The sequence below is a fragment of the Bidens hawaiensis genome, unplaced genomic scaffold (assembly GCF_021521415.1).
Source record: "Bidens hawaiensis isolate Kalapana, Puna unplaced genomic scaffold, B.hawaiensis_p1.1 tig00032824_1, whole genome shotgun sequence".
NCBI lineage: Eukaryota > Viridiplantae > Streptophyta > Magnoliopsida > Asterales > Asteraceae > Bidens > Bidens hawaiensis.
In genome coordinates, this window is record NW_027495611.1 from 56,361 (window position 1) to 73,479 (window position 17,119).

The following is a 17,119-nucleotide window of genomic DNA, read 5'->3' on the forward strand; positions in this document are numbered from 1 at the left end:
CCTGGAAGATCCTCAGGGAATACTTCTGGGTAGTCGCGCACAATAGGAACATCCTTCATTTCTTTCGTCTCGGCCGTAGCGTTGACAACATACGCCAGGTAGGCACCGCACCCTCGCCTTAACAAACCCTAGGCTTTTATCATCGAAATGACATTAAGTCCATAACTCTCCTTATCACCATAAACCGTCACCGCACTACCATCCAATGACTTTAACCTTATCATCTTACTTTTACATACTATCTGAGCCTCAAACTCCGACAACCAATCCATACCCAAGACTACATCGAACCCTCCTAAGGCCATAACATACAAAGTAACAGGGAACTCATGTCCCTCTAACTCTATCTTACAATTCTTCACCATTTTTGTTATTTTCACCGAAGTGTCACTTGCGGTTTCTACTACAAAAGTTTCAGACACTCGGCAGCCTTTCATTTTAGCTAGTTTACTAAACGTCGTAGCTACAAAACTTCTATTCGCACCAGAATCAAATAATACAGAAGCGGAAACATCGTTCACTAGAAACGTACCTGTGACGACATCCGGAATCTGCCTGGCTTGTTCCTGGGTCAGCATGTAGGCTCTAGTTCTGGGCCTAGCTTGATCGGCATCCTTCTTTCCACTACCTCCAGCTACACCTTCAGTGCACTCCCTTGACATATGGCCTGTCTTGCCACATTTGTAACATGCTGGCTTCGCACTGCACTCATTGGCATAATGCCCTACCTTCCCACACTTATAACAGGCATTCGACCCCATTCTGCATTCTCCACCATGAGCCTTTCCACATTTGAGACAAACATTAGAACTTTTACCCCACTTGCACTCACCACCATGCCTCTTTCCGCAGGTCTTACACGATCTCTTCTCCCACACTTTCTGTTTCTTATCCCTGGAGTTCCATAACTGAGTACCGGGTCGTTTAGCAGGAGTGACCCCTTTCTTCTCTTTCTCTTCGTCCCTTTCCACCCCATCATCCGCGGCCACGTCAGCATAGACCATTTCCGCGAGTCCAACAGCCGAATCAAAAGTAGCAGGTTGAACCGCCCTGACTAACATGCGGACCTTTTGTGGCAACCCCCTCACATAACACTTGATTCTCTTGACTTCAGTGTCAACCATGTCAGGCACCAACCTAGATAGTCGGTTGAACTCCGTGGTATACTCACGATGCGTCATCATACCGGCTTTTAAATTCTGGAACTTCATCTCCGTTCTTTCAACCTCGGCATCTGCACAGAACTTCTTCATTACCAACTCTTTCAAATCTTCCCACTTCATCCCTTTGATCTCTTCACGGGTCTTCCTCTGCTCCACACTCTCCCACCAATACATAGCCTCATCTACGAATGACTGAGTAGCATAGCCCACAGCTTGGTCGGGACGGCATTCGCTAATGCGGATAACCTTGTCCATAGCGGTTAACCACTGGAGAGTAGCGATTGCGTCTCCTAAACCAGTCAGCTTAGGCGGGTCACAACCTTTGAAGGACTTATAGCTGCACCCACCTTGTCCTCCTCTCCTATCATCGACTTTCACAGACTTATCCCCACTCGAGGCCCCTCTTTCACCTTCCCCATCCTTTCTACCATCACCACCCGCCCCTTCAGCAGTTCGTTCACGGCTTCCAGCAGATCCTTCGGGATTCAGGTTCTTCACAGCAGCAACTACAGCCTGAACAATGGCTGCTTGAACTGCAGGACTAAGTTGAACTTCCTCGTTGTTGTTCTGGTCTCCTCCAGCTGCGCTTCCTTCATCTTCGGTGTGGGAAGCTTCTTCTACCGAGGGTTGCCGGACAAGACGAGGCCTGCCACGACGTCCAGTGCGACCCCCAGCTTCAACAAATTCTCCAGCTCCAGCCATCAGTATCCTATATGAGAAAACACAAACATCATCACTCAAGGAACTATCTAGTACAAGGATAGTAAGGCTAACAGGTAATAACAGTGGCCAGTTGTGATTAGCTGATCACGTTACTTTCCGTGTCATATACACTTCCCTTTATGAGTCTATTTGTGCTGGTTCTACTTAAGCAGTTTGTCAATTTAAACAGTCAATTATTCCTATCCCTATCGTTCACATATCCTTTCTTTCTTATTAACATACATCATTTAATCATGCACTTTACCTTTACTGATCTTGCTTGAGCGACACATGGCATTCTTGAACTGGCATCTTCTTTCCTTTCTTACTTAAATCCCATTCTCTGTTCGAGTCTAAGCATGTAGGATGCTTAAATCTCTCGAACTTTGCTCTGATACCAACTTGTAAGGCCCCGTTACCGGTAACCCTACTTTCGTGTTGGATTTACTCATAAACACAGTTCTAAATATCAGAGTTAATTAAAAACTTTACGCGGAATATAAAACTTTCATAAAACATTACATATCAATTCATAATCATGTCTTTAAACATTCCTCTTGTCTTTCAAAATCAAAACGTAACTTATAAAACATATCGGATCTTCAGATGCCAGGCTTTAGTCTTCTGCCATGTGTCCTCCACTCAAGCCAGCTGTCTCATCCTACTCACCTGCGTGCATACTAAAAGTCAGCTACGCTGAGTGAGTTCTAGTTAATCATACACTACCATACAATACCTTGTTACATACATACGTACTTAACCTCATAACTTTCTTTCATTCACACATAAGTACTCATACCTTCATTCTTACTTACATACTTTCTTTCTTACTTACATACTTTCTTTACATTCATAATCATACGTTTTAAAGAGCCTTTCGCCATATAACCTCACAGATATTATAAGGGTCTGGTCCCTAACATCACAGATATTATAAGGGTCTGGTCCCTAACATCACAGATATTATAAGGGTCTGGTCCCTATCATCACAGATATTATGAGGGTCTGGTCCCTAACATCACAGATATTATTAGGGTCTGGTCCCTAACATCACAGATATTATTAGGGTCTGGTCCCATGTTTTCGAATATTAGTAGGGTTCGATTCCCTCTTCGTTACCATACAACCATACATCATACCTCGAGTATTATTAGGGCTCGGTACCCCTTTCGTAACCATACAACCATACAACCGTCATTTCCTTCTTTTATTAACTTTCTTACGTTCATACACATAAACATACATATCATACTTGCCATATTTATAACGTTACAACCTGACAGTACGTGCAATATCCGAAGATCGTTCACGAACCATCAAGCAATCATTCATACATATCACATATATCACCTATGGCATACACTTATCACTTTGGATAAATGTATTAACAACACATCAAGTATGCACACAGCCCCGAAAACATAACAAGGAATGGGGCTAGAAACTCACCTGGATCCTGTTACGCTCGCCGTTGATCGTAATTCCTTTCTTTAACTGGGCTCGGCTAACTGTATAATATTTACACATATCAATTAACTACTGCTACTCGTTTGTATTTCTATCTATATATGACCCACAACGAACGGGGGTCCGGGGGCAGCGCCCCTGGCAGCGGGGTTCTAGGGGCGGCAGCCCCTAGCGGGGTCCAAGGGGCAGAGCCCCTGGCTGGGGTTAAGCTGCCAGGTCAGCTTGGAAAAATTTTATTTTCGATAACTGCCTTAACACATTTTCCATTAGGTTTTTAATTTATTTTATAGACGAACTTCGCTTCAGGCGAAGTTAAACCTTAGGCGAACTTGGAAACAGCTTGGTTCTGGCTTGATTCGATCGAATAGGAACACGTTCGATCGAATAGGAACACGTTCGATCGAATACAACACGTTCGATCGAATAGGAACACGTTCGATCAAACAGGAACACGTTCGATCGAATAGGAACACGTTCGATCGAATACAACACTCATTCGATCGAATACAAAACTCATTCGATCGAATGAGTTGGAGACCATTCGGTTGCTTCCCTATTCGGTCGACTGGACTTGTTCGATCTACGCATTCGATCGAATGGACTGATTCGATCGACTGGTTCGATCGAATGAGTCTGATTCGACTCCTTCAAGCTGGGCGACGGAGAAACCCACGGGTTTTCCAGATTTTCCAGATTTTTGACCCAAAATCGAAGTTTTTGACATGGAAATGCTCGGGATTGAAAGGGCTATCGATTCCTAGTACTTTTAAACACAAAAGCTTGCATTTTGACACCAAAACAAGGCGGTTTTTGACCCGAAAACTCAAGTTACGAAAATGGGAGTTTTTGCTCGATTTGAGGTCGAAAATGGTTATGAAAACGGATGATTTTCGAGAGGGACTTACCAAAAACGATTAGGAACAAGATTGTGGACTCGGATTTGTGATTTGAGAACTTTCTCTCTCTAGCTTCTCTCTCTAGAAATGAGAGTGTTTGGGTGGGTGTAAGTGAAGGAAGATGGTGAAAAATGGTGGAAGTGTCAAGAACTTTCGTTTATATACTACGGGTTTGGTTAGGCTCGGGTTGGCTTCCTACGGGTCGAGACAGGCCGAGTTCATAAAATAACTAAGCCCAAGACCCGTTCCTTACTCGACATTAAATAACTAAAACGTGAAATTACTAAACATAACTTTCTTTTATTTATCAATATAAAATTTTAGGATGTTACAGTAAACCCTTGACTGTACCAAGCTCTTGAAGCCAAGTATTTGGAAGATCTAGCAAGGTATGATTAATAAACAGTAGTCCGAGCATGCTTGTTGAAAGTGATCAAGAAATATTCTAAGTACTTTCTCCAGCAAGGTTCAATTCCGAGCAAGCTACAGTACTACCAGCAAAGTTCAAACAGTACTACAAGCACACTTTAGTTTGCTTAATAAGTTATTATTTAACAAAGAGTTGAAAGGATTCATGAAGAACAGTTTGCTCGTAGGACCATATCGAGCAAAGTTTGCTATGGTCAAGAAAATTGAAGTCTGCTAGGTGAGTATTTTCTTAGGAAAATACTCTAAGTAAAGTCTACTCGGAGAACTGTTCACGAGCACACTCCAAGGTTACCAGGTCTGCTCGAAGAAGACAAATGGCACAAAGTGTGCACGAAGACATGTTTTTACACTTAGAATGTTTTTGAATATGTAATTTGATTATGTACCAATTATTAGGGTTTCTAGAAGGAATGACAACCATCAGTAGGTGGCAGGCCTATAAATAGAATAATTTAGGGCACACCTACCACGAGTTACACTTTTCAGACCTAATCGAATATTTCTGATATTGAGTGTGACGGCTGTCACAGTATAGTTTGGATAATACATTCCTTACAAGAAACCCTAATCGATTAACATTTGTATGAAACCTTTCTATAAATGGAAATCTTTTGAGTTATTGTTTGTGTCTTTTACATTTATTAGTTATCAAGCAACACCTCTGTTTGTTTCTGATTCCGCCGTTAACAAACAGTTATCCTTACCTAAAATAGCAATCGTCATTAACCTTCTTGTCAACACATTTATTGTGTGGGTTATGACATCATTTTGAGTGTGAGTGATCATTTTTCTGGATCTGACAAGTGGTATCAGAGCTTGTTTGTTGCTGTTTGGGTGAAGATTTTGTTGCTATTTGCTAATTTATTGAAGACGAAGAATGATGTAAGCAGAGAACTGTTCCATTGAATAGTAACGTCAGCATCTCTGTTCTTCATTTTTCTTTCAGATATGCAAATCTCTGGTGTCTTCTTTTACTTATTTTAATTAAATTCTGCATCTTTATTACTTAATCTTGCTCCAATCGAACCAGATACATCATATCTGAAGATTTGATTCTCAGATCTGATTGTTTTCAAAACTCGATTTTTACTCTGTTTTCAACTTTTCTCTGTTTTTGTTTAAAATAATCTTTCGAAAATATCAAAAATATGTCTGGTTATGAAGAGCAAGAGGTTTCCACTAACAATATTCCTAGGTTGTACGGACAGGAAAATTTCACCAAGTGAAAGGTATTGTTTAAGGCTGTTGTGTGCTATAATGATGTTGATATGTGGAACTCAATCAAAAGAGGTCCTTATGTGGCTGATGAAGCAAATGCCAACCAAGCTGTCGGTGAAAGGATGAGAAAGGTGGATGACAGGGCTCTAGCTATGATTAAGTTGGGACTGTATTAGGAAATCTTAACCAAGGTTGCACATCACACAACAACTAAGGCTATGTATAATGCAATCCTTGAGATGTTTGAAGGGAATTCTGAGCTGAAAAAATATCAAGAAACAAAGACCCAAGCAACAGCTTGAAAGATTCAAGTACAAGGATGGAGAAAGATTGAAATCAATCCTTGATAAATTTCTAGCAATTGTGAATGACCTAAGAACCACTGATTATGTAATGACAGATTTGAACACCAAATTGTTGACTTCAATGCCAAAGGAGTGGTATACAGCTAGCAAATCCATCCTTCAGAAATCAAATTTTCAACAACTCAAAGTGGATGATGTTGTTTGCTTTCTACAAACTACTGAGATAGAGATGATTGAGAACGAAATGATAAAGGAAGAGAAGCAATGTTTCCAAGTGTCCAATGCTCTTATTGCACCTATGGGAAACTTGTCCACCAAAAATCAACAATAGATCCCAATCATAGAAGAACCTACTGAACATGGTGTTGATACACCTAAAGAATTTGTTGGTGGTGGTTCAAGTCACCAAGGAAACCAGTCAAGGTTTAATGTTCAACTCATAGATGACAATGACTCTGCCTCCATGGCAAGTGGACATTTACCTTATTCTGGTGGAAATAATGGTCAAGGAAGTGAAACTCAAGCATTATTCTCTATGTTCACTCAGTCATACAATGCATTTGTAGCCAAAAATATGATCCACACAAGTGTCATTCAAGATGATTTGGAGCATATTGATGTTGATGACCTTGAAGACATGGACTTGAAGTGGTAGGCTACAATGCTTGTACTCAGAAGCAAGAGGCTGTTTAACAGAATTGGAAGATCTCTAGTCTCTGGTCCAAATTAGAGGATTGGATTTGATAAGTCCAAGGCAATCTGTTACAATTGCCAACAACCAGGACACTTTGCTAGAGAATGTAACCAGCCTAGAAACTTCCAAGTGAATTAGTACCAGAATCAACAGCCAAGAAATCAATTGCAATATCAGCAGAACCAACCAAGAAACAACAATTACAACAACAACCACAACAATTTCAACAACTATCAACAGCCACAAATGAATAATCAACAAGTTGTGCCTCAAAACCAAAACTACCAAAGAAACCAAAATCCTCAACCTGCTGCCAATAATCGCAACAGAAACAATCAAAATCAACCCAGAAAACAAGAGAATGTAGCAGTTGTTGTACAACAAGAAGAGAATTTTGATTGAAGTGAACATGCAGATGACATCACAAAGGCCAATGTTGCACTGATGCCAAATATTGAGAATGAGGCTGAATCTTCTTCTTCACAGGAACAGTCCACTCCAAAGAATGAAATATGGTATATGGACAGTGGATGTTCTAGGCACATGACTTGTGACAGGAGGTCACTTGTCAACTATGAAGAGAAGTTTGAAGGTCCAGTGGCATTTGGTAGTGATGAAAATGGTGGAAGAATAGTTGGAAAATGGATCTTAACCAATGGAAAGTTAACATTTGACTATGTCTTCTATGTGGAGGGACTACAGTATAATCTTTTAAGCATATCACAGATGTGTGATAAGGGTTATAAAGTTGGTTTTAATGACTCACAATGTTTCATTTTAAGACCTGAATATGTTATCCCACCTGACATGATCATGATGATGGACCCAAGGAATGGCAATTTATATGAACTTAACATGAAAGATGATGTTTCAAAGGGTGGTACATGTTTTGTCTCTAAAGCCACTGAAAATATGTCAAAATTGTGGCATAGAAAGTTGTGTCATGTCAATCTCAAGAATATGAACAAACTAGTCAAAGGTGAGCATGTCATTGATTTACCTTCTAGGGAGTTCAAATTGGATGATAAATGTGTCTCATGTTAAAAGAGAAAGCATCACAAGTCTTCACACAAGACTAAACTCATCAACACAATTTATCAAGTGCTTGAGATGCTTCACATGGATCTCTTTGGTCTTGTGAGTGTACCAAGCCTTGGGAAGAAAAGATACTCTCTGGTGATCATTGATGATTTTTCAAGATACCCATGGGTTTATTTCCTAAGTACAAAGGATGAGGCTGCTGAGTTAATTATGAATTGTGTAACCAGAATTGAGAATCAACTGAATACAAGGGTTAAAGTAATGAGAAGTGATAATGGTACTGGGTTCAAGAATGGGGTTATAGAAGAATTCTGCAATTCAAAAGGAATACTTCAACAATTCTCAGCTCCTAGAACTCCTGAACAAAATGGTGTTGCAGAAAGAAGGAACAGAATACTCATTGAAGCTGCAAGAACCATGCTAGCAGATGCTTATTTACCTGTTACTTTTTGGGCAGAAGCCATTAACACAGCCTGCTATGTTCAGAACAAAGTACTTCTCAACAAAAGTCAAGACAAGACTCCTTATGAATTCTTGTATTAAAGAAAGCCCTACATCAAGTTTCTCAAGCCATTTGGATGCAAGTGTTCACTATTGAACACCAAGGATTATATAAACAAGTTTCAAGCTAAATCCTTGGATTGTTTCTTTGTTGGCTACTCTACACACTTAAAGGCATACAGAGTACATGTGAAAGTCATTTGAGTGTGATTGAGTCCTCTGATGTAGTCTTTAATGAAAATCAATTCAACACAGTTGATGGTGCAGCATGGCTGTTTGACCTTGAGAAATTGATCAAGTCTTTCATGATTTATCCTGAAGACTTTGATGAATCATTTTATAAGACCAGTGTGATTGAAGAGTCAAATCAGAAAACATTGGATTTGAAATAACTGTGGAACAAGGTTGCAAGTAAAGAAATTGAATATACATTCATAAAGGATCCCTCAAGTGCAAATATTGACCAAGTTCAAGACAATGATCAAGAGCACAATCAGAGTCCATAACAAGATCAGGTTAATAATAATCAAGAAAATCAAGTTGTACAAGATGATCAAGTTCAAAATGAGGGAAATCCAAGCAACCAAACTGGAGGACAGGAAACTGCCACAGGGGAAAGTTTTCAAGATTTATTTGACAAATTAGATATGGGAAACAATGGTGCATCTACCTCAAGATGGAACAATGAGGAAGCACCTGAAGTTGATAGTGCAACAACTGATTTGGTCATTGATGAACCAAATCTCAATGAATTAAATCTTGACACTATTGTGTCTACAGATATGATAGTTCGAACCTCTTATGTTGAAAAGAATTATCCTTCTGAGAACATCATTGGAGACATAAGTGAAAGAGTTACAAGAAGTCATTCTGAACCTGCAAACATCTGTTTGTACTCGTGCTTTCTATCCCAAGTAGAACCAAAGAACCTTGTTCAAGCATTAAAGGACAGCAGTTGGGTAGACGCAATGCAAGAGGAGTTGGCTCAATTCAGAGATCTACATGTTTGGGAACTTGTAGATAGGCCAAGAAACAGATATACAATTGGAACCAAATGGGTTTTCAGAAACAAAAGGGATGAAAGAGGTATTGTGATTAAGAACAAAGCTAGACTTGTTACCTTGGGATGCCTACAAGAAGAAGGGATAGACTTTGAGGAAGTCTTTGCTCCTATAGCAAGACTTGAAGCCATAAGAATCTTTCTTGCTTATGCTTCCTCAAAGAATATAAGGGTATTCCAACTTGATGTCAGTTCTGCATCCCTAAATGGCAAAATAGAAGAGGAAGTGTATGTGACACAACCACCAGGATTTGAGGACCATGTGCATCCTAACAAGGTGTATAAGTTAAACAAAGCCCTGTATGGACTGCATCAAGCTCCAAGAGCTTGGTTTGATGAGTTATCAAATCACTTTCTTGAAAATGGTTTCCAAAGGGGAGCCATTGACAATACCCTCTTTTACAAAAAATATAGGAAGGGATTTGCTCTTGTTGCAAGTTTATGTGGATAACATTATTTTTGGGTCAACCAATGAACATGTGTGCATAGAGTTTGAAGAGGTTATGAAATCCAATTACAGTATGAGCTCAATGGGAGAAATGAATTTCTTCCTTAGATTGCAAGTTCAATAGAAGTCTGATGGGATTTTCATCTACCAATCTAAGTATGTGCAGGACATACTAGACAAATTCAAGTGTCAAGATCTTAAGACTGCTTCAACTCCTATGGATACAACAGAAAAGATGGTAGCAGATGAAAAGGGGGAGCAAGTGGATGAACATGAATACAGAGAAAAAAATGGATCTCTGATGTATCTGACTGCTTCAAGGCCTGATATCATGTTTGTTGTGTGTGTCTGTGCAAGATTCCAATCAAGTCATAAGGTTTCTCACATGAATGCAGTCAAGAGGATCTTTAGGTATTTGAAGGGAAGACCTGATTTGGGAATTTGGTATCCAAAGAACCAGTCATTTGATCTCATTGCCTACACAGATAGTGACTATGATGGGTGCAATATGAGCAGGAAATCCACTTCAGGACGGTGTCAATTTTTGGGTGACAGATTGGTGTCATGACAATGCAAGAAGCAGGCCACAGTGTCAATTTCAACTGCAGAAGCTGAATATATAGCTGCATCTGCCTGCTGTGCACAAGTCCTCTAGATTCAGAATCAGATGCTGGATTATGGTCTGAATTTCTTAAACACCCCTATTTACATTGATAACACTGCTGCGTCCTTTATTGTTAAGAATCCTGTGCAACATTCCAAGACTAAACACATTAAAATCAGACATCATTTTATAAGGGATTGTAGTGAAAAAGGTTTAATTGAGGTGAAAAGAGTTTATACAAGCGATAATTTGGTTGACCTATTCACAAAACCACTTGATAGAACCAGGTTTAACTTTCTTCTGAAAGCCCTGGAGATGATTAACTCTAATGAAGTCTGATTCATGATGTGTGCTAGTAATCCTTCTATGTGTTAATTGACCATTTTGTTAGAGGATCTAGTTGAATGTTGTGTATACTTGAATATGATATGTTTGTAGTTGACTGATAAGTACTTAATTGATTATCTGTGCAAATTAGTGCTTGGTTGTCAGTTGACTTGTGTGATGTCATGATAAGTATTCTGAATTGATCTACGTGATTACATGCTTATTTGATGTCATAATTGAGTGTTTTAATATGTGAGTAATCTGATCTGATGATGTTGTTAGGATGTGTTTGACTATGCCTTCTGCAAAGTCTGCTTATTTTGATAATGTCACTTATGATTATGATTTGAATATGTTGCTTGTTTTTGTGTCAAAATGTGTTTTTGTGTCAAGATGTTATGCTAAAATGAAACTGCTAAGAAAACTTTTGATCACAACAATTTTTGAAAACATAGAGTAAGTTGTTAATGGTGCAGAGATATGATAAGATTATTCAGTTCAAGCTTTATAGAAACTTAAAAGAAGTTTTTAAAGAAAAGTCTCAAAAGAATTACTTTTGCTTAAAACTATGTCATTTGGCCAAGACAGAGGAGCATATACTTGATATGTTTGGTCCTGACATCTACTTGTAGTTTCAAAGGATAGCCATTAATCCAAAGTATGAAAGCATTTGGGGCAATTGTAATTTTTTCTTTCACTTAAAATTATGCCATTTAATCTAAGCCAAAAGGACATGTATTTATTTGTGTGTTTGGTCCTGCTGACTACTAGTAGACAGATATGACAGCCATTAACCTGGAAGCTAAGAGTACTTGGGGTGATTGAATCTGTTTTATGGGAAATGATAGTACATTGACTACTTAGCCAATCAAATGGATTTAATAAGCTAAAAAGACACTTAGTACATTCATTAACATGTATGGTTTCTTTCCCATGATGTGTAAAATCTACGGTGATATAAACATAATTCAAATGCTAATATTTATGTGGAGATACATAGTTGTCTTTGCATGTCTCAAGATGCATCTCTCCGAATGATAGGCATAAAAGTGATTATTCAGTCATACATGAGCCTGTTGCTATTTGGTCAACTCAAAAATGAAATATCTTTATATGTGACAAAGAACAAGGATGAAAAAATTTGAGAAAATGTCAAAAACAAGAATAAATCAACCAAAAGTTGATATATGTTTTAAATATTTTATCAAACAAAGAGGGTTTTTTTAACTAGAACTACAGAGATGATGGCATAATTTGTCTCATCTTGAATGAAGGGCATGTAAGTTCTGGATGACATTTAAGTCCACTGTTCAACCTCTATATGTTTGAAAAACAAAAATACAAAAATATTCAATAAGGTTTGTCATGCAAAAACAAAATTTTGACCAAATATCAGGAGGTTGAAGTCAAATTGAGGTGATCCGGGGAAAGCCAAATAAGCTTTGAGAAGAGATATGAGGCATCATAGCACAGTGTTGGCCAATTCTATATTATGCTACTTAATTGAACCTTAACTATATCACCAAAGAAATGAAATTCATGCTAAGTTTAAACCTGTTGTTAACTTGTCATACTGTCATAATAATGCTGAGAATGAAGTATTGAGAAAGCTACTTAGTCAATATGATCCCATCCTTGAGATTTTTTCAAAAAATGAAAGAAATGTTTTGAAAGGAAGCATAACTGAAATTTGATCTCTAAATGCACCATTTGCTCTTAAACAATGATCTTTAATGAAAACTATATATGATAATTGGTTTAAGTCAAAAAGAGTTGCATTTTACCTCAAAAGGTTTGAATATGTATTTTCGAGTAAGGTTTGATGAGTTATAACCTTTTCGAGCATACTTAGACATTTGGTTCTAAGTTTATCCTTATCGAGCATACTTTGAAGTTTTCACACTTTTCGGGTAGAGTTAACTACTTGAAATGTTAACCTTCCGAGTAGACTTGATAGTTGATTATGTTTGAATATGATGTTTATTAGCAAGCTTTTATATAGTTAAAACTTTCTAGCATACTTTAGTGTTTTGATTGAAACAATAATTGTTACTAGCAAGCTAATTAATATGTTTGACTTATACTGTTCACTAGCAAGCTTTGTTGATTACTGAACCTTCTAGCACACTTAACTGTATTATAGGTTGTTGTAACTCAGTCTATCAAGCTTTGTAATTGAACATGTTACTTCCAGCAAGCTTTAATGTTTTTAGACTATCTAGCACACTTATGTGATTGTTTAACTGTTTAAATTCATTCTAGCAAGCTTTGTAATTTTTGAGTGTGTTTCTGAATTTGTCTTATAAATGTTCGAGTAAACTTAAAATTCAAACACACTTGATGATTATGTGAATTTGAATATGTTTCTTTAGAATTACAAGTGTTTTCGGATAAACCTAGTTTTCCGAGCACACTTTATGTTTCGAGCACACTTTGAAATCCTCAAGTGTTCTCTCAACATACTTGATAATTATTCATCTTTTTTGCTTTTCGAGTACACTTTGTGTCTAGAACTCATCTCTAGCACACTTTGCTTTTTCATCAGTGTCTCGAGCATACTTTGTATAACAGTTTACTTGACTGATTATTTGCTGTTTATACATTTTCGAGTACGGTTTGAGTTTGTCAGACTTTCGAGCAAGGTTGTCAATTAGAAATATTTCTAAGACATTATTTTGGGATTCTTAATTGATTCCTAGCAAGGTTGCCTATTTGATAATATATACTTGATTATTAGTCTTGTGATTTATTTCTTGAGCAATCATGTATTTCGAGTAAGCTTCCTTCATTATACTTAGATTCATTTCTAAAATACTTTATGTTCTGATATAACTCTGAAACGAATAAGCTTTGAGAAAGTGGAATATACCTAGCACACTTTGTAAAGACTGACTTTTCCTAGCAAGGTTTGCTAAATGAAATTTATCGACCAAGGTTTTATACGAGAATACATTTAATGGATAACGTTACTGTTTGATAGCTATTAACTCAACAAATGACAAAAAACATTTAAAACCCACTTTTAAAAAGGTATATAAGAGGGAGTTAGTGAAATTTTCGTCACTCTCACTTCTCTCTCCTTCCACACTTGCTCTCGTTTCAGACACCCAACCGACTTATCGCATTCATCAATATTCCTAACCCTAGTTTTGTCAGCCCACACAATCTGACTCGGTAAGCATCAATTAAGTGTTTTCCAACCACGATTATGTGATAATGGGCTTTGATTATTCAATAGTACTAACTCTCTGTTTTCATGTGTAGGTTATAAATTTTTCGAAGAACAGATATGGCTAACGATAATGAACCTAGATATCCGTTCGAACATAAGCACAACATGTGTGCTATGTTGCAAGTGACTCCTGATAATGAGGAGGTTGCTCTGATGATAAGGTGGCTGATAAGATCGAATATTCAATTTGCCTTGACAGAGTGCCCAGTAATATACAAAAATCATTCACTTGATTTCTGGCGCTAAGCAAGACTATACAATGATATGAATGGTAGACGGATAGATGCTACCATGGCAAACCAGGAGATACGAATAACTGAAGGACTTATCAAAAGATGTATACGGTTAAATGATAATGATCAAAATCCAATTCACTTTACAACAGATCGTCTACTGAAGATCTTTGTTCAAACAATAGGATATCAGGGAACAATACACGAAGGACAATTCCAGAAAGGGATGTTTCCTAATTTGTATAGATTTTTAATTCACCATGTTAGTGCACAGAAATTTGACACTGTGGATATGTTATCCTGACATATGTTTTGGATCAGTTATCCTTAGCATGTGTTCCATATCTCGTCAGGATCAAGAATCCTCGGTACTTAATGATTTTTCTCTTTGTTATATTGATATAAATGCAGGTACAATGGCTAGTGACCAAGTCAAAGCGTATAATATCACAATTAAAGTCATTAAAGAACGTGGTCAATGCATGAAACGGCTACAATGAAGGAATGGCTTGAATAAAGGCTAAAAAATAGGAGATGTATTTATGATATTTTATGTATATATTGAGGTTATGATCAGCTAGGAAAAACACACACAATTCACTACGAATACAACAACAATACACATACACACTTAGATTTATTGTAAACACTGATCATAATCTCCAACCTTGTATCCTCATTTTTCATATTAATAAAGTGGTGATAGACGATTTGTCATCACCCGAGGTTTTTTCCTTTGATGTAATCAAGATCAAGGGGTTTTTCCTCGCAACAAATCTCGGTGTTCTTCATTATTTCTTTCATACAATCGTTGTTAATATCATAGCACTATACCTCACATTTACGGATTTGGATACATTATCATTTGCAGATTTTTATCCAAAACAATTTGGCGCCCACCGTGGGGCAATTGGTGCTATAATCCAGATTATTTCCTATCAATTTACAATTTTTCATACCCATATCACTATTAGTGGCCTCTCAATCAACCTCTGCTTCATCATTCATGCCATCTTCGGTTCCTCTCTAATCAAGAACTTTGTCGCTGATGCCTCCTCCAACCACGGGAGCACGACGGGCTGCTGCTGCTGGAAGCAAGACACAACTACCAGTCTTTTAGAGCTGGAAAACCACTGCTGCCACTTCGACGGTCAAATCTAACAATGATGTTTCTACTACGTTTTCACAGGTTAAGGCGTACATGGGGCAGCAGAACGAAACCAACCAGAGGATCCTACGTGAAATTGAAGATCTTAATAAAAGAAAGAGGCCAGCGGAGGATCGGACTCCCTTGATGCCTAGGGTGCTGGATTTCACTACTCCAGGATCCGTGGCTCAACATGCTCAAGGATCCTCCATCCTTCAGCAAGGATCATCCATCCTTCAACCAGGGTCTGTGGGTCAGCATACTCAAGGATCCTCGATCTTCCAGCAAGGATCATCCATCCTTCAACAAGGGTCCATGGGTCAGCAAGTTCAGGGGTCCTCGTTCCTCCAGCCAAGATCATCTATCCTCCAACAAGGGTCCGTGGGTCAGCAAGCTCAAGGATCCTTGTTACTTCAACAAGGATCATCCATCCTTCAACCAAGATCCCCTGGATTGTATAATCCAGGATCCTTCAACTTCCAACCTCAAGGATCCTTCTTCCAAAATCAAGGATCCTCCGGAACTCAACATAAGAGGTCTTCAGAGGTCCATGAAGGAGATATTATCCCCATGCAAACCATTGCCTATAGTGGACCAACTCCTGTAACAGACGCTTCTTACCTCAGCTATTCTTCTGGGATGCAAACATTCACACAACAAAGAGGTAACACTTATAATCATATATCCTTAGATGCTAATCTTGGTTCTATGCAAGATGCAGGTATCAACCAAGCTATGGCTAAGGAACTGCGAAAGCTCAAAAGATATGATATCCAGCGTACCAGGGGTGGTCCGACCGATCCCTGAGATACCAGAAGGAAGCCACAAGTTGTCCAGATTTTCTCCACCTATTTGTGATGCTGAAGTCCCAAAACAATTTTAGACCCCCAACATGAAGGTGTATGATGGGACAACTGATCCGGAAGAACATGTGGCTCAATACAGGGAGAGGATGAAAATCAATCCAATTCCTGAAAGACTCAAGGAGGCTTGTCTATGCAAGGGTTTTGGATCCACACTAGCAGGATCTGCATTAAAATGGCTGCTAAGTCTTCCTCCCTTTTCTGTTACTTCATTTTCACATTTAGTTAACTTGTTTAATAACCAATTTTCTTGTAGTAGGAAATTTGAAAAGTTAACTAGTGACTTATATATAGTTATCCAACCTTATGATGAATCCCTAAGGGATTTTGTTACGAGGTTTGGCAGGGAGGCCCTAGAAATCCCTAATCTTGATATGGCTACGACTGTGGAAGCTTTCAAGATGGGACTAAATAGGGGCTCCCCTTTTTATGACGATCTTGTGATGACTCCTTGCAGGACTTTAGATGAAGTAAGGAACAGGGCACTAAGATTCATACGGCTGGAGGATGACAAGAGGATCCAAGAACGGTTAGGGGCTCAGACGAAGCAAGAATCCCCTGACAAGAATAAAGGATCCTCATACAGAAACAACAACTCCAAGCCGTACACCATGTTCAACAATCAAAATGTACGAGCAGTTGAAGAAGGTGATGATGATGAAGATTATCCTAGCATCTAAGAATATTGCTTCTCCGTAGATACCCATGGCTTGATTTATGCAATGAAGGATCTAGGGGAGAAAGCAAGGTGGTCCCAAAAGAACGAGAAGTCAACCACCTTTAAAGACA